We start from the raw sequence: 25,321 nt of genomic DNA, 5'->3' as shown, positions 1-25,321 counted from the left end.
CTTTTCTAATTTTTCTTTTATTCGTTCCTGGCATGTTTTTATAGTGCATGACTAGAAGAAACCCGTCGGGACCATTACTGTTTGATAGTGAGATTGATCGCATAGTTCGCAGAAATCGAAAAGAAATAAGACAAAGCTTAAGATACACAGAAGAAGAACAAGAGGACGATATTTCAACCACAACCGAGGAGATGGCTGGAAACTAAGAAAATCCGTTACCTCCTGCGATTGCTGCTAATCAGAATCTTGCTCCACGTACTATGTATGATTATGCTAAACCTTCTTTAACAGGAACTGAATCGAGCATAGTTAGGCTTGCTGTTGTTGCAAATAATTTTGAACTGAAACCTAACACCATTCAAATGATCCAATAGTTTGTTCAGTTTGATGGTTTGCAGGACGAGGATCCCAACGCTTACTTGCTCTTAGAGTTTTGCAACACTTTTACAATCAATGGCATTTCTGATGATGCCATTCACCTTCTGTTGTTTCCCTTTTCGTTGAGAAATAAGGCTAAATAATGGTTGAACTCGTTACCACGAGGGTCAATCACTACTTGGGAACAAATGACCAAAAAGTTTTTATTAAAATATTTTCCTCGGCTAAAATGGCTAAATTACATAATGATATCTCTTCTTTTGTGCAGATGGATTTAGAAACACTCTACGATGCATGAGAGAGGTACAAGGACCTTTTGCGAAGATGCCCTCACCATGGGTTACCACTCTGGCTACAGGTTCAAACGGTTCACAATGGCTAGAATCCTTTTACTAGACAAATGATTGGCGCAACCGCTGGTGGAACTATCAATAATAAGACACCTGAGGATGCTTATGAATTTATAGAAGAGATGTCACTGAATAATTATCAGTGGCAAGTCATGAGAATAAAACCAACGAAAACAGCCGGTGTTTTTAACGTCGATTCAGTCACCATGCTCTCTAATCAGGTAGAACTTTTGAATAGAAAAATTAACGGTTTTATTGGTTCTTCACAGGTTCACCCAGTAATGCAATGTGAAGCAAATGGAGGTGGACTAAACAATTCAGAATATCCACCCTATGGCCACAACATGGAGAACGAGCAGTTAAATTACATGGGTAATAATCCTCGATCTCAAAATAATCCTTATAGTAATACTTACAATGCAGGTTGAAGGAACCACCCAAATTTCTCATGAGGAGGCCAAGGGAATCAGAGACCACCTTTCCAGCAACATCCTTTCCAGCAAGAAAAAAAGCCAAACCTTGAGGAGATGCTAACAAAATTCATCTCGGTGTCAGAAACTCATTTTTAGAATACCGAGGCAGCACTTAAAAATCAACAAGATTTGATCCAAGGGCTCGAAACTCAGATAGGTCAACTCGCTAAATTGATATCTGAACGACCATAAGGTAGCCTGTTGAGTAACACTAAATATAACCCAAGGGAGCAACTCAATGCAATTACCATTCAAGAAGAGGAAGGGTTAGTTGCATCTGAACCAGAACCGAGGCAAGAAACTGTGGTAAGTAAATGTGAAGGTGAGGTAGACCACAATGACTAGAAACTGGCAAGTAAAGAGTACAAACCTCGTGTGCCATACCCCAACGCGACAAGAAAAGACCGCACAGACGAACAATTCAGTAAATTCCTTAAATTATTAAAGAAGTTACATATTAACTTACCGTTTATTGAAGCTCTTTCGCAGATGTCAAACGTAGTCAAATTCTTAAAGGAGCTTTTAACAAATAAGCGGAAGTTGGATGAGGCGTCACATGTGGAGCTAAATGCGGTTTGCTCAGCCATACTAAAGAATAAGCTGGATAACAATCTAAAAGATCTAGGGAGTTTTACGATTCCCTGTTTAATTGGTAGCCTAGATGTTATTAGTGCTTTGGTTGATTTAGGGGCTAGTATCAATGTCATGCCTTACAAAATGTTTAAGCAACTAGGTCTTGGGAAACCCAAACAAACTAGGATAAGTATTCAATTAGCCAATAAAACAATCAGATTTCCTAGGGGATTATTGAAGATGTACTCACTAAAATTGACAAATTTATATTCCCAGTTGATTTCGTTATTCTAGACATAGAGGAAGATAGTAACATTCTTTTAATTTTAGGGAGGCCCTTTTTAGCAACCGGTAAAACAAAAATTGATGTTGGCACAGGTGAACTCACACTTCGCGTGGGAGACGAAACAATCACCCTTCAAGCTCGTAATACGAGTAACACATCAAAAATTAAAGGTGGTTGTATAAATTATTCTACTAAAGCTGGCCATGTAGTGCAACCTACTTTGCAGGAAATAAGTTCGAAGAACCTACATGAGCCATGTTCAAGCAACAACAAAGGACCTATCTATGAAGAACGAAGGCTACAAATCGAGGAACTAGATGAATGACAAACACATAAACTGAGGACACGCGATAAACCAAAGCCACACCATGACGAGCTCAATGTCACACTAAATCAACTTAAGGTTGGAGACAAAGTACTGCTAGATGCAGCAGACCCTCGTATTGCCACTTCTGAACATAACGGAGCAATCCCTCTTACGGTACTCAGTCTTTTCCCATATGGTACAATCGAGGTAATTTATCCCAAATTCGGGACTTTTAAGGTAAACGATACTCGTCTTAAACCTTATGTTGATAAAATTGATAGCAGGGATGAGGAGTGTAAACTCCTCGCACAACCATGACCATGCACCAGAAAGGTAAGTCGAGCTTTGACTATAAATAAGCGCTTCTCGGGAGGCAACCTGAGCACTAATGATGTTAACCTCCTTAAAATTTTAGTTTTTAACATCTAATCACTAACTAAGTCATTGAAACACAAGTTTTATAATCCACATGGCCGGGCACACGGGCGTGCCTTAGGCCGTGCTAACACCACGGGAGGAGACACGACCGTGCAATACGGCCATGTGAAAACGGGACAAAATTTTTCCTTAAGACGGGATGCGATAAGTGGCCATAGCCGTGTGACGTGGCCGTAGGTGAGTCGATCAAACCAACACGGGCATGCGACACGCCCGTGTCTAGAAACCATGGTTGAAACTGAGAATTTAGCACGGACGTGAGACACTCCTGTGCCCAACACCTGTGTTCAAGACTGATAAAATGACATGGCCGTGTGCACCTACACGCCCAAAGAGCACGGGCGTGTGTGAGTCTCAAACGTGCCCAAATTTAAAAAATTACAAAACACACAGGTAAAAATTAGGGCACGGCCGTGTGCGCCAAAATCTATATAAACCCTTCACTATTCATCATCCCCTTCCCCAAAATCCCTAACCCTAGCCACTGCAACTTCACACGCCCTCCCTGCCACGCCTGTGCGCTGACCACAACATTACCTTTGACGACCGAAGCTCCTCCCTATTGCGTTTGTTCACTCTTTTCCCTCTATTCCCTTTGATTCAATTGCTTATGTTATGATTTTTTTATTGTTTTATTTGACTATTTTCATAGTTCTAATAATAACCATGCTTATGCTCTTTGTTTCTTGCTATTTTAGTTGATTATGGTACATTCGTTCTTGTGTTGCCATTCTTTATTCTATTTTATCACTCCCATATACATTCTTTCACTAGGCATTATTCTCATATTCCTTTTTGTAGTAATGACTTATTATTTCTGATTGCGTTATTTTAGCATAGTTTTTCTTTCGTACATGACTCCTATGAAGTATCTCTATTAGTTTTACCATGCATTTTTTTCCATGCTATTGTTGGAGAGTAATTTATTTTTTATTTCGTCTTGCTATTGCAAATATCATGTCAAGTCGTGGTCAGAAAACTGCTGTCCCCACCTCGAAGAAGAGGAAATGAGCAGCGTCATCCTCAGGTCCTACTACGGAGATTAGGCACCCGTTCCTCCAGTTCCCCTTGGAACTCCAAGAGGAACTATTTTAGATATTACGGGCCCGACCCCTAGGTGTGGGCCGTTGCATTGACTCAGCCGCACTTGAACAAATTCAAATGGCTGACGCGATCTGAGCCCTTCTGACGACTGAACCGTGGGGGCTTTCCTTTGAGATCATCGAGTCGACATACCTCGAGCTCATAATAGAACTCTGCTCGACCTTCCATCTTCAAGTCATCATGACAAACTTCGATAATCCTGGAATGGTCCAGTTCTGCCTTGGTGGTCTAGTGCACCAGTTGAGCGTCCCAGAGTTTGAAATTGTACTAGGGCTGTATACGGAGGAGTTCGTGGACGACAATAAACTCGACACCCTCCATCGCCACATCCACTACTATCCCTCGAAATGCTGGAATACCCTTGTCGCTGTCTCAGCCACTTACGATCCTAGCCGCTCCATGGCATCGGCTTTCCCTCTATCCTTGAGGTACCTATACGCTATCTTGGCCCATACTCTGACAGGGAGACAAGAGAGCACTAGCGTCATCAACACTCACGACACCTACTTTCTATGGTGTATGGCGAATGGGCAAGTCTTTGACGTTGCCTATTTCATTGCCCTCACCATTCGCCATTAAACGGAGCGGCATAAGAAGGGAGTCATCTCCATTGGCCCCTATATGACTCGATTGGCTCGGCACTTCGGGCACAGTCATCCTCCCTCACTCTCATCGGCCAGATGTCCCCACCACCTATCTATCGTTCAGTTCTTGTGGCGGCTTCATACTCTGACATCTCTGAGCAACTTACTCATTAGAGCAGCAGTGTTTTCAGTGCTTTGATCACATTGATGCCACTCTTCATCAGATTTGTCAGCACCTTCACATCTCATCACCACCACCACCTTGCGAACCATCCAGCGATGATGATGTTTAAAAACTTTTTATTTATTATTCTTATTTTCACTTTTATCTTTATTTATCTTCTTTAAGTACTTTTTATTCTATTTTCTTTTAATATTATTTTAATTTTAGTTTTTATAATTTTTATTGAATAATTTATAGTTTCGGCTATTTCATTACGAGTAATTACGCTTCCTTATATTTCCTAAAGAGTTCTTGATTTTATCACAGTTATAAAGAGCTCCAAAGCTTATCATCAAATAGGAACTAAAAACTCCACTGGCAAAGGTTCTCCACGACTGCCTTGACCTGCTCGACCACGACCATAGCTTTACCAGATATAATATTTTTTTGGCGCAGGACTTAAAGACTAATGAACCTCTACCACCACCGGAGTATCCTCCTCCACTCTAATCATTACCTTGGCTGATTATTCTCCATAACTCCAACTCAAGGAGTTCATTCATCATTCAGGAAGTTTCACTTGTCTCCCTATCTTATGATTTTATATCTATATTTTTCAATATACCTATCTTTGTACATTGAGGGCAATGTACATCTTAAGTGTGGGGGGATCTTTTATATTATCATTAGAAATCATTAAAAATCCCTGAATTTTGTCTTATTCTCACGTGAATAACTTATATCACTATTAGAATGAATTTTAATTAATTTATGATTTTTATTGATATGTCTTGAATTAAAACATAGGCATTTATGAATTGATTGTTTAAACTTTAAGACATTAGAGAATCAAGGATGATAAGTTGATTTTTGAAGAATTATAAACTTTTAGGTTATTTCCCTAAGTTTAGGTATTATCTTGAGTTGAAATTCACAAGTTTAAACATAAAAAAGCCATAATTTTTATGAGATCTTGAGCCTCTTAGAGCATATTTTATTTCTTTCATGCTCACTTTTATTATGAGTGTGTCAGTATTGATTTGTTATTCTAGAACTTGCTTGATTATGCACGTCAAGGCCACACCATTTGATTTGATATGTCAAGATGATAAAGGCACTTAGGTTTAACCCACTCACTCTACAAAAGCCTACCTTTATAATTAACCCTTAGTGAACCCCTTTGAACCGAACAAGCCATTTATTGATTTACCCTCAATGTTAACCCATAACCCATTATTGTTGAAATCCCCTAATTTCATCCCTATTTTCGTCGAGATTTGATTTGAATTAATTTCTTAGCTATGTCTTATTCTTTGTTGCAATAATTAAGTTCTATGTTATTTGACTTGTTCTTAAAAAAAATTTATTATATTTTTCATTTTTGAGCTTAAAGTATTAATTCCATATTCTGAGAAGAAGCTCACTTGTATTCAACTGATGACTAGTTATTTTTCTAGTTAGGTAATTTTTCAATTCAATCTCAATTCTAACCTTGTCTTTCAGCTTGTGACCACACCCCCTAACCAAAGCCGCATTACAACCCTCTAAAGATCTTTTTGATTGATGTATCATCTCAATATATAGTGGTAGAGATTTGATTTTCAAGCAAGCCTATGGTAATAACTTTTCATATTGACTAATGAGTGCTTTATTTGATGTCTTTAAACACCTCGAGTGATTTGAGTGAATCTTTAGTGAGGATGTTAAACTCTATGATATTTTGATCAAATGTAATCACTTAGATGAGGGGAGACACCTATGTTTTCGTGATAAAATGCTTAACTTGGAATGTTTGAAACTTTGATGTGCTTTTAGTTGAATTTTCAATGTATGAATACTTATGGATTATTTTGCGATATTATTGATAGGGATTATAAATTGAGAAGAATTTATTTTGATTGTGAGTTGAGGATTTTGCTTGAGGACAAGCAAACGCTTAAGTGTGGGGGTATTTGATAAACCGTAATTTATACATATTTTTATCCCATGCTTAGCACATTTATTCCTAATTCTTTAATTTCATGTTTTATATTTAGGTGAGCATAGGAGAGTAAAAAGAGCGAGAAACGGGCCGAAAACGGAGAAAATGCACCCACATAGGAAATTAACACGGCCTGGAGTCCTCACACGGGTAAGCCACACGCTCGTACCTATTTAACAGCCTTGACCACGGGCTAGAACAATCACATACGAGCGTGTCCCTTTCGAGCCCAAGTATAGTTCTATTCGGAAAAGGCCACTTTTGAGGGCTCTTAGGCATTCTAAAGCTTATTTAAACACCTGAAGAGGCACTTAGAAGACACACGGAGTAGGAGGTAAGGAATTACTCAAGGGAAGCCGATTGGTCCATCTTAGAAGCCGGATTCATCGTCAAGACTGAAGAGTCCATTCAATTTCCATTCAGGGTTTTCTCAAAAGCTTTTCCCCAATTTTCTCTCTGTGCATCCTTAGTTTAGTTAATTAGTTTAGATGAACAAATCCTTTAATTTTTCGGCTAAATAATAAAAAGAAAGTAATTACTAGTACTCTTGGTTCTTTTGGGTTCGACAATCTGGTCTTGCTAAAGCTATACTACTGTTCGATAGGTACACTTACCTTCATCGTGATAATAATTATTTTCAAGAACGATTAATTATAAATCTTTAAAACCTGTCGCGAATATCATGTATCAGTTTTATTGAAAATATTGATTAACGATAAGGGTAAAGTTGTAATTTATTAATTAAAAAGAAAATTATGTAAAGTAAAGATGAAACAAAGTTATCACATTTCTTATTTCATTTTGATTATGCCAAAAATTGTCATTGAATGGGGAAAAAGCTTTATTTTTGAATTTCTCATTGCATGGTATGATTTTGTGTCATGTTTTTAGTGATTTTTATGTTTTTGAGTTCGTTTTAACTTAATCTAGCTACCTTGGGGGTTAATTTGCAAAACTATTAAAGGTTGAGGGATTTACCATGGATGTTTAAGAATATGTTTTGAAGGTCTTTGATAGATGGTTGGAACTACTAAAAGATTATGATTTGACTATTCATTATCATCCAAGAAAAGCTAATGTTGTCGTTGATGCTTTAAGTAGAAAGTCCTTATTTGCTTTGCGAGCTTTAAACACTCAGATCACATTGATTGATGATGGTTCTATTGTAGAAAAATTAAAAGCTAGACCGACATTTTTGTAATAGATTTGCGAAGCTTAAAAAAGTGACTCCGAGTTGATAGCTAAACAGGAGCAGATTGAGATGACACCTAATTCAGAATTTCGAGTTAGTTCCAATGGTATTTTGTATTTCCAAAACGGATATGTGTTCCAAGAAACTCTAATGTCATTCAGAGGATTTTACAAGACACTCACAGCAGTAATTTATCGACACATTCTGGTAGTAACAAAATGCACGGTGATTTAAAATAGATGTACTGGTGGCTGGGTATGAAACGAGAGATTTTAGAGTTTATATCAAAATATTTAATCTGTCAGCAAGTTAAAGATGAGCATCAGGTACCTTCTAGTTTATTACAGCCTGTGATGATTCTAGAATGAAAATGGGAACGGGTTACGATAGATTTGTATCAGGAGTACCTTTGTCTCCGTGAAGAAAAGATGTTGTCTATGTTATTCTAGATCGTTTGACTAAATCCACACATTTCATTCCTTTATGTACAGATTATTCACTTGAGAGGTTAGTAGAATTGTACGTTTTTTAGATTGTTAGGCTGCATAGTGGGCTGTGTCTATTATCTCTGCTAGAGATCCACGATTTACATCTTGATTTTAGAATAAATTGCACGAATCTCAAGGCATTCGACTGCATTTCAATACAGCGTTTCATCCATAGACTGATGGTCAATCTGAGCGAGTGATATAGGAACTTGAATATATGCTTCGTTGTTGAATTTTAGAGTTTGAGGGTGGCTATGAGAAATTTCTACCGTTATTTGAGTTTGCCTATAATAATAGTTATCAAGCAAGAATTAAAATGGCGCCATATTAAGCTTTGTATGGTCAGAAATGTCAAACTCCATTATATTGGACTAAACAGAGTGAGAAAAAGCTATTTGGTGTTGATTTGATTAACGAAATCGATGAAAGGGTCAAAGTAATACGTGATGGTCTGAAAGCTACTTCTGATCGTCATAAATCGTATGCAAATTTGAAAAGAAAGGATATTGAATTTTAAGTTGGTGACAGAGCATTTTTAAAACTATCGCATTGGAGAAAACTTGGAGAAAAGTTCTTCATTTTGGCCAAAAAAGGAAGCTTAGTATGCGATTCTTCAGGCCATATAAGATCATCGAGAGGATTAGATCAGTGGCTTATCATTTGGCTTTACCGTCAGAGTTAGAGAAAATGCATAACGTGTTTTATGTATCAATGTTACGGTGGTATTTATCAGACCTTTCACATGTGGTTTCGCCTGTAGATGTTGATTCAACCAGATATGTCATACAGTGAAGAACCGATTACAATTTTAGCTCGAGAAGTTAAAAAGTTAAGAAATAAAAGTATAGATTTAGTTAAAGTTCTTTGGCAACATCATGGAGTCAAGGAAGCTACTTGGGAGCCGGAAGAAGCTATGAAAGTGTAATACCCGAACCTACTTTCTGGTAAGATTTTCGGGGACGAAAATTTCTTTATGGGGAGAATTGTAACATCTCGTTTGCAGTGGTGTCAGAAATAATAGTTTCAGGACCACAATTTTAACGAGAGAGTTAATATTTTCATATTTATTTATTATCTAGGAGATTATATTAGGGTCATATTAAAATTTTGTTAAGAAATTTTGAAATTTAAATGGTTAATTGAGTAAAAAGGACTAAATTGTAAAAGGTGAAAAAGTTGAGTTATATTTGTTAGAGGGGTCAAATGGCTATGAAATTTTAAACAAATGGGCCAAGATAATAATTTTACCATTTAAAGAATTAGTGGATGTGCATGGACAAGGTTTTATTTAAATTTTTTATTAATGAAAAGGGTAAAGTAGTAATTTAGTAATTAAAAAGAAAATTAAGTAAAGAAAAGATGAAACAAAATTATCATATTTCTCATTTCATTTTTTTATGCCAAAAAATTCCATTGACGGGGAGAAAGCTTCAATTTTGAATTTTTCATTGCATGGTATGATTTTGTGTCCCGTTTTTAGTGATTTTTATGTTTTTGAGTTCATTTTAGCTTAATCTAGCTAGCCTGGGGTTAATTTGTAAAAATATTAAAGGTTGAGGGACTTACCATGGATGTTTATGGATGTGTTTTGAAGTTATTTGATAGATAATTTACCTTATTTACCTACCAAACACATTCAATTATACATGTCCTTATCACTAAGTTTCACATTATTTCTCATGCCAAACTGTTACTAAATCCCGAAATAAACATATACCATAACTTACCAAAATCGACCATTTCATTTGGTCATTCATAACACATCATATAGACAATATTATACCACATGATTCATACCAAAAAATCTTTCATTTACCCAACCAAAACCAAGCCAAATCACATGGCTAGATATACACATAACCAAACATAAACAATTACTTCTAGCCTATACATGCCATACTTCATATTTACACTTTCAAAAAGTACCAAATATGAGTCGATAGTGTGGTGATGATCCTCAATGATCCCTGAGCTCCCAGTAGCTTTGATATCTATAAAAAAATACAAACACATACAAAATAAGCTTTCAAAAGCATAGTAAGCCATATACAAATAAACTCATCACAAATCACAAATATAAACAAGTCATAGGTATGTATCATAGCATAATTCAATGTCAAGTTCATATTTCTCATTTAGCTCAAATACTTATAACCATTTTCACATAGATACATCACATTTCCATATAATACAAACATACCTCATATGTTCACACATATAAACAAATACTTACCTTTCATTTTAAATCTAAATATACATTTCATACGTACCTCAGAATGCCCGTTGAACCTCTCAGAAAGCTAGTACAATGCTAATGTCCCAAACATGGTCTTACATGTAATCAAATATCGATGCCGCTGTCCCAGACAGGGTCTTACACGAAATCAAATATTATGCCAATGTCCCAGACATGGTCTTACACGTAAATCATAAGTTGATGCCAATGTCCCAGACGTGGTCTTACACGAATACACATATCAGATCCTATGTCATATGTATCCTAACTAATTCCTATGGTTTGTACGGGGCTTTTTGGATATCGGAACTTTTTCGATACTCTCTCGGATATCTCATATTCAATGCATTAAACTATTCAACATTGGTCAATAGCATATAAGCACAAATAAATCATTTTAAACACATTTATTTGTATATAGACTTACCTCGTACGGGTATGAACAGAAACAAACGGCTATTCGACGTCTTTCGACTTTTCCCAATCTAATTCTGTTTTCTTTGGTTCTTTATCTATATAAATTCAAATTTAACTCTTTTATTCACGCAATTATTCAAATCAATCCACAAACACACATTTAGGGCATTTTACAAATCAGCCCTTACATTTTCACATTTTGACACTTTAGCCCTTAATTCACAAAATCACAAAATACACAAAATTTCCTTACACATATGCTTAGCCAAATTTTCATAATGTTCATAAAAGTCCATATATTTCATTTATTTCACATTTTAGTCCCTTAAAATATTATTTCACAATTTAGCCCAAATTACTCAATTTCATAAAAAATTCAAAGACAAAACTTTGTAATCTAACACATATCTTTCATTTACTAACATCAAACTTCATAAAGCTCATAGTTTCATCAATGGCATAACTCAAAATCATCAAAAAATTCAAAAACTGAGACATGGGCTTGATAGTATACAGAGAAACAATTTCAAAAACATAGAAATTATCAAAAACTGAACAAAAACGAACCTTTAATCAAACTTGGAATTAGTCCAACCCTAAACCACCATGGAAGCTTTCTTTTCTTTCTTAATATTTGGCCAAAAATAGGATAATGAAGCCAATTTTTTATTTTGTTTTATTTAATACATAATAATTATACTAATCACTATTATATCCTTAATGAATTTCATTTATAAACATAAAATAAATGGCTATAATGGTCCACTTACACTTCCAATGGTCTACTAACATTATAAGGACCTCACAATTAAGAAGACATAGCAAATAAGCACTTTAACAAATAGAAGGCCACTTTTACATTTTAGGCGATTAAGTCCTTTTATCAAATTGAGCACACAAATGATTAAATTTCCATACGAAACTTTCACACATGTCAATTCACATATTATAAGCACAGAAAATAATATTAAAATATTTTTCTGACTCGAATTTATGGTTCCAAAACCACCATTCCGACTAGGGTCTAAATCGGGCTGTTACAATTCTCCCTCTTAAGGATTTTCGTCCTCGAAAATCTTACCATTAAATAGATTCGGATATTGCCGTCTCATAACATCTTCAGGCTCCCACGTAGCCTCTTCAACACCATGTCGATGCCATATTACTTTTACTAACAAAATTTTCCTATTTCTTAATTCTTTAATCTCACGAGCTACGATACGGATCAGTTCTTTTTCATAGGTCATATCGGATTGAATCTAAATCTCAATGGAGAAATTACATGTGATGGATCAGATCTATACTGTCGAAGCATCGATACGTGGAATACATTATGAATCTTTTCTAGCTCAGGTGGCAATAACAATCTATAAGAAATCGACCCAATACGCTCGATAATCTCATAAGGCCCAATGAACCTCGGACTTAATTTGCCTTTTCTACCAAATTGAAGTACTTCCTTCCACGGATATACTTTCAAAAATACTTTGTCGCTAATCTCAAATTCAATATCTTTTCATTTCAAATCTGTATAAGATTTCTAACGATTAGAAGCTGCTTTCAAACTATCTCGAATCACTTTTAGTTTCTGTTCAGTCTCTTTTATCAAATCGACCCCGTGTATCTTATTCTCACTGAGCTCAGTCCAGTACAAAAGTGTACGGCATTTGCGACCATATAAAGCTTCGTATGGTGCCATTTTAGTGCTCAATTGAAAACTGTTATTATAAGAGAATTCAATCAAAGGCAAATATTTTCCCACGTACCTTCAAACTCAAGAATGTTACATCTCAACATATCCTTAAGAATTTGAATAATCCGCTTGGATTGACCCTCAGTTTTTGGGTGAAAAGCAGTACTGAAGTGCAATTTCATACCCAAAGCATCTTGCAATTTCTTCCAAAATCGCGATGTGAATCTCGGATCTCTGTCTGACACAATAGATAATGGCACACCGTGCAATCTCACAATATCGAAAATGTATAACTCAGCAAACTTATCAAGCGAGTAATCGGATCGTACTGGAATAAAATGGGCTAATTTCGTCAATCTATCAACCACAACCCAAATCGCATCTTTCTTTTTCGGAGATAGGGGCAAACCCGATACAAAATCTATTGTCACTTTATCCTATTTCCACTCCAGAATCATAATCGGTTGTAACAAACCAGATGACACTTAATATTCAGCTTTGACTTGTTGTCATATTAATCATTTAGAAACAAAGTCAGAGATATCTTCTTTCATTCCAGACCACCAATAGTGTTGTTTCAAATCATTAAACATTTTCGTACTACCCAGTTGAATAGATAAACCACTATTGTGAGCTTCGTTCAAAATCATTTGAATCAACTTTGGATTTCTCGGAGCACAAATCTGATCTCAGAACATCAAACAATCATCTTTATCAACTCTGAATTTTGAATCAGAATCTAAATCACTCTAAGCTTGTTTTGCTATTATCTCATTATCAATTTTTTGAGCATCAATAATCTGTTGTAAAAACAACGGTCTCGCTTTCAATTTGGCTAACACCAAACTATCGTCGGACAGAACCAAATGAGCATTCATCATACACAATGCAAACAGTGAATTTCAACTCAAAGCATCAACAACAACATTTGCTTTTCCCGGATGATAGTCAATCACAAGTTCATAGTCTTTTAGCAGTTCTAACCACCTTCTCTATCTCAGGTTCAAATCTCTTTGAGTCATCAAATATTTCAAACTTTTATGATCTGGAAACAGATGACACTATTCACCTAACAGAAAATAGAGCCAAATCTTCAAAGCAAACACAATCGAAGCTAATTCAAGGCCGTACGTCGGATAATTCTTTTTGTGTGGCTTTAACTGTCTCGAAGCATAAGCAATGATTTGCCTTCCTACATCAAAAAGCATCCCAGACTGTTTATCATTGTAGATCATAAATTCTTTACCTGATTTGGGTTGTACTAACACTAGAGCTTTAGTCAATAAGAATTTCAACTGATGAAAGCTTTTCTGACACTTTTAAGACCATTCAAATTTCACATCTTTCTGAACCAGTTTCGTCAACGGAGTTTCAATCATAGAAAAGCCTTTTACGAGCGGTCTATAATAACCGGTAAGTCCCAGAAAATTGTTCGGATCAACTCAGATACCTGATACTGACATAATATGGCCCAGAACACCAACTTCGTGCAACCAAAACTCGCATTTTCTAAACTTTGCATACTATTGTTTATCACACAAAGTCTTTAGCACTATTCTCAAATGCTTACCATACTCGGATTCATCACACGAATAAATCAATATGTCATCAATGAATACAACCACAAATCGATCTAAATACAGTCTAAAAATTCTGTTCATCAAATCCATAAAGATAGCGGGTGCATTAGTTAATCCGAAAGGCATAACTAAGAACTCATAGTGGTCGTACCTCGTTTTGAATGCAGTTTTCATAATGTCTGAGTCTTTTACTCGCAACTGATAATAACATAATCTCAAATCTATCTTCGAAAACATGATAGCTCCTTCCAACTGATCAAACAAATCATTAGTTCGAGGCAGAGGGTATTTATTCTTGATATTCACTTTGTTCAACAGACGATAATCAATGCATATTCTCATCGTACCGTCTTTCTTTTTCACAAATAGAACTGGTGCACCCCAAGGTGAGAAACTCAATCTAGCAAACCCTCTATCAGCCAACTCTTACAATAGAGACATTAATTCTTTTAGTTTGGTCGAAGCCATTCTATACGGAGCAAACCCATGGTCCTTTTTGTTATATTTGGAATGGCTTGTTATTGGTCGTATGTGATATCCTTTGGTAGGTAATTGAACTAGCCTTTTGTGCTTGGAATATGATAATATTTGCATGTTTTGGTTAACGATGTTTTGGTAAAAATGTGGTGCCTTTGAATGGCATATTGGTTAGTTGAATTAAGATTTCGAAAATGGTATGTTAAGTGTGAGTGAATGATGTTTTTTAAATCTCTTGAATGTATGTTTAAATGGTATGGATGGTTATCTATGATTTGGCTTTGAAATGGCTTTATTTTAGGTTAACTTTTAGGATCACACGGGTTGTCACACAGCCTGGCTACATGGTCGTGTGTCATTTGAAATTTCTTAGTGTTTTAAGTTAGCGAGTTACAAGACCTAGCACACGACTGTGTGTGGCAACATAAAGAGTTACACAACCTGGAACACGGGCTTATAAAAAATTTATCAAATCTTATACGAGCTTAAGTATACTCCACTATTAACTAGAATTTAACTAAGACTAATTAGAAACATTTCCAAAATTGCAGATCAATTATATCATAAATAAATCTTTTAAATATTATTCATGTCTTAATTAAGCTTACAAAAACTCTTAAGTTGACCCGAGCACAAATAAGGATCAAATTGAAACATTTTCAAAAGATAAGGGCATTCATGAGAAAATAAGGGACATGGCTTTGTGTCCAGGCCATGTAACTCTTTAAAGCATTGTGGATCAAAACACAAAAATTTTCATCCAGCAGTAACAAGACCGTGTGGTTGGGCTGTGTAATACATTGAGGCTGTGTGAAAAATAATTGAGCAAATCTACCGTACTCACACGGGCATATGGCCAGCCTATGCTCGTCACACAGCCATGTGGCCAGCCCGTGTGACGCAAGAATAGGCCATTTGGTATTTGTTTTATATCACATAACATTTCAATTACAATCTTAAGTTTTATATCATCTATATTCAATTTAACCACCATTCAATCATATGGAAATATACTCAATCCTTACCCTTAATTTTTCCATTTCACTAATTAGGATCAATAGACATAATTCAAATTGTTCAAATTCCAAAATTTTGTATCATTAATGTTACCTGATGAAACTCGTAAAAGAACTCAAATACATTGGTTCTAATCACATGGTGTCATTTTGATGCTCGATTGAAAACTGTTATTATAAGCGAATTCAATCAAAGGAAATTACTGTTCCTACGTACCTTCAAACTCAAGAATGCAACATCTCAACATATCCTCATGTATCTGAATAATCCGCTTGACCATCCGTCTGCGGGTGAAAAGCAGTACTGAAGTGTAATTTCGTACCCAGAGCATCTTGCAATTTCTTCCAAAATCGCGATGTGAATCTCGGATCTCTATCTGACACAGTAGATAGTGGCACACCCTGCAATCTCACAATATTGGAAATGTATAACTCAGCTAACTTATCAAGTGAGTAATCAAATCATATAGGAATAAAATTGGCTGATTTCGTCAATCGATAACAACAACCAAGATTGCATCTTTCTTTCTCGGAGATAAAGCCAATCTAGAAACAAAATCTATTGTCACTCTATCCCATTTCCATTCTGGAATCAGAATTGGTTGTAATAAACCAGAGGACACTTGATGTTTAGCTTTAACTTGCTGATAGATTAAGCATTTCGCAACAAATTCATAGATATCACGCTTCATACCAAGCCACTAATAAAACTGTTTCAGATCATTATACATTTTCGTACTACCCGAATGAACAGATAAACGACAGTTGTGAGTTTCATTCAAAATCATCTGAATCAATTCTGGATTTCTCAGAACACAAATCCGATATCAGAATCTCAGACAATCTTATTTATCAACTCCGAATTCTGAATCAAAATCTAAATTACACTGAGCTCGTTTTGCTAAAATCTCATTCTCAACCTTCTGAGCTTCAATAATTTGTTGAATGAATAACGGTCTTACTTTTAATTCGGCTAAAACTGAACCATCGTCGAACACAACCATATGAGCATTCAATGCATGCAGAGCAAACAGTGATTTTTGGCTCAAAGCATCAGCAACAACGTTTGCTTTCCCCGGATGATAATCAATCACAAGCTCATAGTCTTTTAGCAATTCTAACCACCTTCTTTGTCCCAGATTCAGATCTTTGTGAGTCATCAGATATTTCAAGCTCTTATGATCAGAATATATGTGACATTTCTCGCCAAACACATACAATCGGCAAAGCACATACAATCGCAGCTAACTCAAGGTCATGTGTCGGATAATTCTTTTCGTGTGGCTTTAACTGTCTTGAAGCATAAGCAATGACTTTGCCTTCCTGCATCAAAACACATCCCAAACCGTTCAACAAAGCATCAATGTAGATCACAAATTCTTTACTGGATTCGGGTTGTACCAACACTGGAGCTTCAGTCAATAGGGCTTTCAATTGATCAAAGCTTTTCTGGAACTTTTTCGACCACTCAAATTTCATATCTTTCTGAAGTAGTTTCGTCAATGTAGTAGCGATCATCGAGAAACGTTTTACGAACTGTCTATAATAACCGACAAGTCCCAGAAAACTACAGACTTCGGAGACATTTCTCGGAGGCTTCCAATCCAAAATAGCTGAAATTTTGATACAATATGGCCTCGAAAGCCGACTTCTCGTAACCAGAATTCATATTAACTAAACTTTGCATACAATTGCTTATCACGCAAAGTCTATAGCACTATTCTCAAATGCTCGACATGCTCAGATTCATCATACGAATAAATCAATATGTCATCAATAAATATGACAACAAATCGATCTAAATACGGTCTGAAAATTCTATTCATCAAATCCATAAAAACAACAGTTGCATTTGTTAATCCGAAAGGCATAACTAAAAACTTTTTGTGTCTGTACTTCTTCTAAATGCAGTTTTTGAAATGTCTGAGTCTTTTACTTTCAACTGATAACAGCTTGATCTCAGATCTATATTTGAAAATACAGTAGTTCCTTTCAATTGATCAAACAAATCATCAATTCAGGGCAAAGGGTATTTGTTCTTGATTGTCACCTTGTTCAACTGATGACAATCTATGCACATTCTCATCGTACCGTCTTTCTTTTTCACAAACAGAACTGGAACACCCTAAAGTGAGAAACTTGGTCTAGTAAACCCTCTATCGTTCAATTCTTGCAACTAAGACTTTAATTCTTTTAATTCCGTCGGAGCCATTCTATATGGAGTTATTGAAATCAGAGTAGTTCTCGGTATTAGCTTAATGCCAAATTAAACTTCTCGTATCAGAGATAATCCCAAAAGTTCATCAGGAAACACATCAGAAAATTCACAGACAGTTAGCGCTGATTTAACTTTCTTTTCTGACACTTTCGAATCAATCACATAGGCAAAATAGGCTTCACAACCTTTTCTCACAATAATCAGAGCTTTCATTGATGAAATCACAGCTGGAAACTGTAACACCCCTCACCCGTATCCAATGCCGGGACAGGGTTCGAGGCGTTACCGACTTAAACATTCACAACATGTAAAACCAGGCCATAAAATGTTGTCCAAAAAGTTATAAAATGGTTTAATTATCATTTAAGGACCTTCCATTTAAAATTTCACGAAAATTAGACACCTCTAACATGTAAAACTCAACTTTTGTACTTTTTACAATTTAGTCCTTTTTACTAAATTAAGTACCCAAACGTCGAAATTTTCAAACGAAATTTTCACGAAATCCTTTCGTGAAATCGTAGACCATAAAAATATAATAAAAATGAAATTTTCTTCATCGAATTTGTGGTCCCGAAATCACTATTCTGACTAAGCCCAAAATCGAGATGTTATAGTAACCCATTTAAATCATTGGATTCAATTCAAACTATTTCATCATTCTTGTATCTCAAATCAATAGTTTTCCGTTTGCAATTCACAATAGCATCATGCAAAGTTAACCAATCCATACCCAGAATTATATCAAACTCATCAAAAGGTAATAACATCATATCGGCCGAAAAACGAATGTCTCGAAACATTAACAAACAATTCTTGCAGCTTTATCAACAAAAACACATCTGCCTAAGGGGTCCAGTACTCTAATTATGAATTCAGTAGACTCTACAGACAAAGTCTTACTAGATTCTAAATTCATGTATATATACAAATGTGTGGATCCAGGATATATCAGAGCAATCACAGAAGTATCATAAAGTGTAAAAGTACTAGTTATAACATCTGGAGACGAAGCTTCCTCACAAGCTTGAATGGCATAGGCTTTGGCAGGTGCTCTAACCTCGGTCTTAGATTTTGCACAATCTCTTGCTCTACAAACTCAGGACAATTACAGATGAAATGATATAAAGATCCACATTTGAAACAAGCCCGATCATGTATTCTACAATTGTCGGGATATCTTTTACCACAGTGTTTTCACTCAGGGCGATTAGATCGAACATTTCGAACACTGGCAACAGATGTAGCTGGAGCTCTGAAACTTGAATGCGATCTCGTATGATCTCTACTCGCATGTCCCACATTAGCCTTTGAATGGCTATAATCATCTCGAAACTTCTTTGATGCAGATTAAAATGGCTTGCTCGATGATCTCTTTCACACTTCTCGAGCTACTGAATCAGCTTTTATTTTCTCTTTCCTGAGCTCTTCAGCTTTACATGCTCGTTCAACAAGCACTACAGATTCTTTGATCTCAAGAATCCCGACTAACAAATGAACATCTTCATTCAGACCATCTTCAAATATTTTGTACATTATTGCCTCAGTAGATACACATTCTCAAGCATACTGACTCAGTCTTACAAATTCTCACTCGTATTCTGTAACAGATATACGGCCTTGTTTAAGCTTAAGAAACTCTTTACGATTCTGGTAGATAAATCTCTGATTGATGTATTCCTTTCAGAATTCAACTTGGAAGAAATCCCAGGTGACTCGCTCTTTCAGAACCACAGATATCAAAGTCTTCCACCAGTAATACACTGTATCTCTCAGAAGTGAGACGGTACATTTTATGCATTCATTCGGATTCAAAGACAATTCATTGAACACTTGTATCGTGTTCTCTAACCAAAACTCGACTTTTTCAGCATCATCATTCCTAGTAGCATGGAATTTTTTGGCTCCATATTTTCTAATTTTATCAACTGGAGGCTTACTTAACTGACTCAGATTAGCTTGTGGAATAACAGGGACTTACTGAGGATTAATCGGGCTTCGGGGTTGTTGAACAGCTGGATTAGTTCTAATGTACTGACTGAACCAATCATTCATCATTTGATAGAAGGCTTGTCTAGCCTCTCTATCATGGCTACTCGTAGCCAGTTTAGAGTCGGATGGCACTATCCCTTACACGGGAGCAGGCGCATTACTCTCGACATCATCAGCTACGGCTCGTTCAGGATCCATTTGCTATAAAAAAACACATTCTCATTGTTAGGATTCATCACACTATCGCAGTTCATAAATATGGCCAGTATAGCTAGACTCACATAGGCTACGTTAGTCCAAAAATCGACTAAACGTAGCTCTGATACCAATCAAATGTAACACCCCAACCAAATGTTCCGATTGGTCTCGTGTGCCTTAGTAGTGCTCAAGACTGACTTAAAATCGTAAGGTACCCTATGGAACACACAACCGTACAACATGACCGTGTGTCATATAGGCTGAGACACACGCCCGTGTCTCTACCCATGTAGACAAAAATAGGCTATTCGAAAAGCCAATTTGCCACCCAATTTGGGTTAACCTACAAGCATCAAACCAAGCACATTTGCACAATAATTTCAAACAAATTCAATAACAAAACTCACCAAAATTGACCATTTCACTTGGCCATTGAAGCACAACAAAACATACCATTTATTAACACAAGCATATACCAAATTCATTCATAATCTCATCCATAATCAAGCCATATCACATGGCTAGATATATACTTCTCAAAACATATTCAACTACCTCTAGCCTATACATGCCATACTCCAATATATACACATTCAAAATGTACAAAAATAAGGTTCGATAGTGTAGTGACGATCCTTGATGATCCCCGAGCTCCTGATAGCTACGATATCTATAAAACAATGCAAACACACACAAATTAAGCTTTCAAAAACTTAGTAAGCCATACACAAATAAACTTAACAATTAACATCAATTCATTCATATAATTTGAGGCAAAATACATTCATTTAAACATATATCTCTTATATTTCATTTGAATATGATTCACATATACATATCATAACTCATTCTCATACTTATGTCATATATTCAACAAGGTACATATACTTACCTTTCAATCTCAAACATGATATACAATTCAAACGTACCTGAGTTGGATACAAATTCACATAGTCATCTATTTTCTCAAAATGCCCGTTGAACCATCCGGCATCATAAGGATATGCGGATAGCTCAAAAAGCTCGTACAATGCCAACGTCCCAGACGTGGTCTTACATGTAATCAAATATCGATGCCACTATCCTACACAGGGTCTTACACGAAATCAAATACGATGCCAACGTCCCAGACATGGTCTTACACGAAAACACATATCGAATCCTATGTCATAACATATGTATCCTAACTATTCTTATGGTTCGTACGGGGCTTTTCAGACATCGGAACTTTGTCGGTACTTTCTGGGATATCTCATGCTCAAATCATATATTCATTTATCAATTTTAAATATCATATTAAAAGTAATAATTCAACTCAAAACACGTTTATTTGCATATCGACTTACCTCGTACAGATTCGGACAGTCCGAATCGTCTGCTCGACGACTTTCTACTTTCCCCGATCTAATTCCGTTTTCTTTAGTTATTGATCTAAATAAATTCAAATTTAACTATTTTATTCACCAAATCATTCAAAAAAATCTACAAACAAACATTTAGAGCATTTCACAAATTAGCCCTCATATTTTTATATTTTGACAATTTAGTCCCTAATAACAAAAATCACAAAATACACAAAATTTCTTTAGACATATGCTTGGCCGAATATTCTTATAGCTCATACAAGCCCACATATTTCTTTTATTTCACATTTTAGTCTCTCAAATTACAAATTTCACAATTTAGCCCATTTTGCTCAAATTCATCAAAATTTCAAAAACAAAACCTAATAATCCAACACATATCTTTCATTTAATATCATCAAACTTCATAAAGCTCACATTATCGATAATGGCATAACTCAAAATCATTAACAAAATCAAAAATTAGGGCATGGGTTTGATAGATTACTAAGCAACGATCACAAAAACGTAGAAATTATCGAAAACGGATCAAAACACATACCTCGATCAACAATCATAGTGTCGAAACCTAAGAGTTCTTTTCTTTCTTTTTCTTTGATGAATTCAGCTAGATGAACATTAAAATGGCCTAATTTTTATGTTTTGTTTAATAAATCATATATTAGTTCATAAATTACCATTTTACCCTTGTATTATAAACATTTAAAACATTAATATCATGGCCATTAATGTCCACTCATATGTTCAATGGTCTAATTGCATCGTAAAGACCTCTCTCTTAATAAGAAAAATCAATTAAGCACTTTAACAAACAGCAAACAACTTTTACATTTTACGCCATTAGGTTCCTTTCACAAATTAAGCACACAAATGATCAAATTTTCATACGAAACTTTCACACATGTCAATTCACATATTATAAGCACTGAAAAAAATATTAAAATATTTTTTGACTCGGATATCTGGTCCCAAAACTACGATTCCAACTAGGGTCTAAACCGGACTGTTACACCTACTGTTGACTACATTTTAGAAGTTCCACTTAAACCCTTAAATATTTATTTCCACTTAAACCCTTAAATATTTATTAACTAAGCATTTTAACTAGTAAATATCAATGACAATTAACTTTTACAATTTTTACGATTTAATCTTGTCCCTTAGTTAATCACTAAATCGGAAAAAATTACTAATCAAAAATTAAATTCAGTTATACAATAACTCCATAAACATTTAATAAAAATTTTTACAACCTCATTTTACGGAATGAAGGTCCCGATACCTTATTTTCTAAAACAACTAACTTCAAGGTCAGTACACTTGTACTTTAATTAACTGTCCAATTAACAAATTTCACCAAAACAAAATTCAATAAAAAATTATTTTTTATTACTTAACTCGTAAATATTAACTAAAAATATTTACAAACTCTGTAACACTCCACACCTGAGACCTACGCTGGGATAGAATACGAGGCGTTACCACACTTAATCACATACATACAATCATTTCGATGTCATTAAGACTCGGTCAAATTAAAAACTTTTTCGAACTTTGTCTAAACTCCTTAATATGGGCCTACGAGGCTCCAAACCTCCATTGGAAACAATTCAGGACCAACCCGGGTCCCTTAACTAACTTTAGGAAAATAACTCTTGAAACAGGGAACACGCCCGTGTAGTCATTATAACATGGTTGCGCTGATGGCCCATGTAACACACACGGTCTAAGCATCTAGAGACACGCCGGTGTCCCATGCTTGTATGAGTTAAATTCTAAATTCGAACCTACAGAGGTTTTCACACTGGTTGACACACGCCAGTGTCTATGACCCATGTCCCTCACACGGCCATGACACGCTCGTGTCCTAACCCGTGTCTAAAAACCCTGACATTCTTTTTCTAATGTTAGCATCCAATAAGAGGTACACGTCCGTGGCCAGAGTCCGTGTTCTCCATACGGCTGAGACACACGGCCAAGTCTCTGCTCGTGTGTTTACTACCATGCATACTGACTTGCAAAATTAACATGCAGGGGACACACGCCCGTGTGTCTACCCGTGTGGACAATATAAGGCTATCTACCAAGCCTTTTGCCACCCTAAAACACCATCTAATGCCAACCAACATATCAAAGTCTAACTTAATATAATTTCTCAACCAAACAACCATAGCTAAGGCCTATATACATTTCTTATATTCAACCATGCCAACAATTTCACATTCATGAAAGACTATCTTGTATTCATATATAAACTTTCAATATTAGCCATTTTCCATGGCCTTATACAAAATGAATCAAATGTTAACGTAAGCCAACACATTTGCCCAATTAACAATAACACAAAACTCAAAAGTCAGGGTCCTTGAGCTTCGGATGATAGTGTGACTGGCTTCTCCAATGTAGGCAATGATCCTCGAGCTACTTTGGCGACACTATAAGAAAATGGAAAGGAAATATGGTAAGCATAATGTAACGCCCCAAGTCCCAAAAACCCTGTTAATTTTTTTTGTGTGTTGTGGCATGGATGTATGTCTGCCTTAGTGGTTTAGTGCTCTGGGAGTGTCTGAAAAGTCATGGGTTCAAGCCCTGGCTTGAGCAAAATTTTGGTTCTATTTGAATAAATCCTTGTCTTCAGCTAGTAGACTTTTAAATTAATGTGAGTGTTGCATGAAAAGAAAAGTCGGCTAGACTAGTGGCAAATGGCGTGTTGCAAATACTTAGGGACTTGAGTTCGAGTCCTACTGCGCACAAGGGATGTCTTTTTGCTACTGTGCCATGTAGGTTTGTGTATATCACTGGAACTCTGAAGCTTGGATGGTTGAGGTGTTTGAGTGGAGTAAGGGATCATGTAACCGAATTGTAGAATTCGTTGAAGGAGTTTGAATCAGTCAATTGAAGAAATAGAGGAGAGATTGGGGGAGTGGAAAAGTGGTAGTTGGTTGCCGAAAGTAAGTCTCACTTGGTACAAAATCTGTCGTAGGCACTTAGTTCCGAAATTTTGTTCTTTTTGGTAGCTTTTCTCTCTTAACTTCTTTTCTCTCTTTGGTTTTGTGCTTGTTTTGAGTAGCCGAATTTTACCTTGGCCTTTTTAGTATTTCTCTCATTCTACATTCTTGTCGATTTTCTACCCTTCCTATCCCGCCCATCCTTGTGCCTTTGACCGAAAATCTCTTCTTCCTTACTCTTTTGAGCAATATTCATATATCTCTCTTCTCTTCTCTTCTAATCTTTATTATTTCAGTTTCTGGTCAAGTGATTTCTCTCATATTGTGTAAACTGATTACATCTACTCTCCCCTCATTTTAGTTTATTTTTGGGTCTCTCTTCCTTCCAAGTTTGTGGATAAACAGAATACTTCTCCACTTTTCTTTTATCTTGTTTTAGGCTAGTGAGAGTTCTCTGGCGTTCGGTAAGTGCTCATGATCCCCTTTCTGCTTCTCTCTACTGTTAGGATCTTTCCTTCTAAACATCTCTTTCTTTCTGCTATTGTTGATAGAGGAAGCGATTGTTACACTTCGCCTCTACCATTCTCATGTAGTACAATTGTTCAGTTGTTGATGGTTGATAAGTGTTGTTGAAATGCAGATAACCCCCTAAGGCCTATCAATTGGTCTCTTACAAACGGATTTAGCGAGTAAGCCATATTCGGCGGATCTATTCAAGTGAGGGGTAAGTTTGGACAAGTTATTTTGGTAGGGGTTTTGGATAGGTTGATTAACGTACGTTTAACTGAATCTTGTGAATGAATGAAGGATTGGAGTACTCGTGGATTCTTCGCATGGTTTCGTGAACAGGTGTGTGTAACTACAC

At 35.9% G+C, this 25,321-nt stretch overlaps 1 non-coding gene across 1 annotated transcript; it reads right to left on the bottom strand.

Moving 5' to 3' along the window:
* Window positions 1-614: 614 nt before the first annotated feature.
* On the bottom strand, window positions 615-720 carry LOC128295993 (small nucleolar RNA R71). Its single transcript, XR_008286541.1, has one exon. It is a non-coding gene; the product is annotated as a small nucleolar RNA R71 (small nucleolar RNA).
* Window positions 721-25,321: the final 24,601 nt, after the last annotated feature.

The sequence above is a fragment of the Gossypium arboreum genome, chromosome 7 (genome assembly GCF_025698485.1).
Source record: "Gossypium arboreum isolate Shixiya-1 chromosome 7, ASM2569848v2, whole genome shotgun sequence".
NCBI classification, from domain to species: Eukaryota; Viridiplantae; Streptophyta; class Magnoliopsida; order Malvales; family Malvaceae; genus Gossypium; species Gossypium arboreum.
This window is presented reverse-complemented; position numbering and strand designations above follow the sequence as displayed.